The sequence below is a fragment of the Nanorana parkeri genome, unplaced genomic scaffold (assembly GCF_000935625.1).
Source record: "Nanorana parkeri isolate BGI_ZX_2015 unplaced genomic scaffold, ASM93562v1 scaffold230, whole genome shotgun sequence".
In the NCBI taxonomy this organism is placed as follows: Eukaryota; Metazoa; Chordata; class Amphibia; order Anura; family Dicroglossidae; genus Nanorana; species Nanorana parkeri.
This window is the reverse complement of record NW_017306498.1, coordinates 205,990-209,681: the sequence shown is the minus strand read 5'-3', so window position 1 is coordinate 209,681 and position 3,692 is coordinate 205,990.

Sequence of the window (3,692 nt, the reverse complement as noted above, 5' to 3'; positions counted from 1 at the left end):
TAATAATAATTAATAAATAATATATATACAATATATAATAATAAAAATATATAATAATAATAATAAAAAATACATTATATATAAACTATATAGATATATTAAAATCTAAATCTATATAAAACCTACAATGTAAAAATAAAATCAGGTTTTGGGGTGTAGTTTAATTCAAACTAAATAACATGTATGAACCTTTCCAGGGACAGATTCCCTGGCACTCAGGGACAGTTGGGGACCCTTGGCGACTATGTCCAGGTTGCGTTGTCCGCAGCACACGGAGAACAAGGGCCCGGGTGTTATTATTCATGAACCCAGAAGTTCAGTATTAATAGAGATACAAAGGCTTGTCTTTCCTCCTGCTCCTTCTAACAGTCTTGGCACGGTGTCCAGGCACTGTCGGCACACTGCTGGAGGCGGCGTTCTTGGCTGCGAATACAGGGCATGCCCTCTGTCACTCATGGAGTGCAGCCTTCTCCAACTGTCTCTTTTCAACAACTTTATCATCAATCTCATTATTAACAGCTTCACTGCAGACAGAAAATGCAAACAAGGGCTTTTGCCCATGCCAAATCTCTGCAACGCACAAGACACCAGGCACCGCGCAGTATGAAGTTCAGAAAGGAGGCCGCGTGCCAAACGAGACAAAATTAAAAGAGACATTCGGGTCAAAAACGAGAAAAAAAAATAGTCGGTATTTCAGCGATTATTTTGAACGCTGCTAAACGTGTAAATTCAATCTTTATATTTTTCTGTGCAATTGGCTTTTAATAGTATTCCCCGTGTAGTAAGGTTTTGTGCCGTGCTGAGACTCCAATTTTATTATTGTGCAAAAAGTGCTTCTGGAGCTTTCAAATTGGCCTCCTTTCCCAATCCGAACTCTGCATGACGTTTGTTTGATACCTTGAAGAAGAACTCCTGGATTTATTCAAATGAACCCTTGCTGTAGGGCTACCCCCGCACTGCAAGGGTTAAGTGCTTGTTTTTGTCTAGGGGCAAAAATAAAGAAGTCACCTGATCCTCGATCCCATGGCAATGACTGCTCACCTCTCTTCCCCTCTGGCTGTCGTATGTACCTCGGTGTCTTCCCGCAGTGGTGTCACAAAGGGGGTACGGGGGTGTGGCCCGCACCCGGGTGCCACCATTGGAGGGGTGACACCAAAACGGCCGACAGTCATTTTGGTGTCACCCCCTATGAAAAGTCAAGCACTCGGTCACGGACCGAAAGCCCGACAGTGTCAGGAGAGAGGAGGGGACCCGGCGGCATACCTCATCCTTCTGGGTGACTGTCCCTTCCTCTCTCTGCCAGCGTCACCAAGATGGCCACCGGCAGGCGGTAATAAGACAACCACGAATGCGTGATGATGTCACGACGGGGGTGTCACCTGGTCTCCGCTCCGGGTGTCACCCAGCCTCGGGACGTCCCTGTCTTCACGTCTAATAGACCTGCATAAGACGTAATGGCGTCACAGGTCCTTAGACCGCCGGAGCCCGAGAGAGAAGAGGTTGCATGGACCGGACTAGCAGCCAGGCATAGCCGATGATCAGGTGAATATATCTTCTTTATTTTCGTCCCTAGACCAGTGAGCACTTAACCCTTGCAGTGCGGGGGACGTTTTGATGTAAATATGGAAAAATTGGGGGGGTGTACCCCTTGAGGGAGTTAATCTGTGATAACAGTATGTGTGCAGTGTATGAACCTGGTCATGATCTAAGGCTGCTGCCTCTCTGGTTCACAATGGGGGATCGCTCAACAAAACATCAAATCCTCAAAGCGTGGTTAGGATTGCGTTTTTAAAAAAATGGTCATCTCCCTTGAAGGCTCATTTAGGTTGTTTACTCCAATAGTAATGTTAAAAACATCTAACGCGTTTCCGAGAAATTAGACTCCCCCTTCCTCAGGGCTTGAGCAACAATAATTAGTGAATTCAGGAAAAGTGGTGCTTAGGGCTGGATGAGCCCCCAGTGTCAGCGCAACCCGTTACAGTGAGCACTGGATCTGTAATTAAAGGAGAAGACACTTCCACTATGAGCCTGATATACATTCCTGGCTGTTACAGGGGAAGTTGGAGATTTTCATGTAAAGAAGGGATGAAAGAAATACACTGTTTATAGTTTCAAAGCAGAAAATATCTGTAGCTGTTCAGTAAATACATCTAAAAATGACTTGCCTGAAGTTGTAAAGGGGAATGTCAGTTTATTGTTACATTTTTAAACTTCTTGAAATATACAGTATACGTTGTTTACTAAGTTAACCTGTAAATGAAAAATGAAATGTATATTACAGACCTGCTTGTTTTTGTTATCTGCAGCTTTTGGAACCTGACCTGTACAGCTTAACAGAGCATGCATATGTAAATAAAATTTAAAAAATTTAAAAAAAATAAAAATTTATATATTGTGAGCAGGCGATCGGTAGCTGGCACATAAGCTGCTTGGGAATAAGCAGTCTCTTGGGCACAGATACCAAATCCAGGGGAGTAGTGGCAAACAGTGCAGTGTTTATTAGTGATATTTACAAGAGCTTTCACAGGTGCTGTACATACCGGGGGTTCACAAGAAATCAACAAAATAAAACCTAGCCGTATCCCGGCACTAACTTCACAAACAAAAGATATAGCTCCTAACTAACAGGCTGAGCAGGCCTACCGCTTGTCATATACAATGTGTATATATATTTTTTTTTTTGCTACTTACATCACATATATATTTTACATTAATTTATATTTATTTTTTTCCCCTACAGCATACAAAGGACCCACAGATTTTGGAAGCTGAACTGTACATCATGCATATTTATCCTATGGATCAGGGAGAAGAGACCTCCTGCACCTGCTTATTAAAAGTGAAACACTAAAGGTGCCCATACACCTTGCGATTATCGTACGATAATCGTATGCAATTGCGTTTTCGTCCCATAATCGCAAGGTGTATGGGCAGCGTACTACCGCAAATACTGTACCATCGCACGACTTTTGACTTTCAAGCAGGTTAGAAAACTTTGGTCCATCGTACGATTATTGCAAGGTTGGTGGCGTTTCCGTACGTCAAAAATCGTACGATCTACACTGCTCATAAGCAAACGAAAATACGTGCGGCTGATTACCGCAATTCGTCCAGGTGCTTTTCTTTAATCATGGCTAATTGAACCTTGCGATAATCGGGGCATAATGGGGCCGCCGTACGACAATCATACGACGGTTCGATCATCGGACGAAAAGTGACTTCCGATAATCGTAAGGTGTATGGCCACCTTTACACTGAACGAGATGTCCAATCATTCACCACTGAAATCAGGGGGTGAAATCACCAGATTGCCACCCAATGCCATCTCAGGCAGCAACAATCTAAAATCTATGGTCAGCTTTAGAGGTAATGTAGGAAGGTGCATACCTGTTACGGCCCTGCGCAGCACCACTCTCAAGGCTGCTGCCTCCACTTCCTCCTGCAGAGGGCAGTGTCTGAGTGTGCTCACTGGCAGTGGTAACACTGGCGCTCCCCAAGGGCCTACTCGTGAGAGTCTCTTTAACCCTTCTGTTACCAAGGTCATTGAAGCCTAGATTAAAAACTAGCAGGGCCAGCATGCGTTGGATAATTTGACAATAACTTTAAACTAATTTGCATGTCTAAATATTTTCTATTTTTATTTATTTTCTATTTTTATCTATTTTTTTAATATTTTTTTTAAGTACTTTCAA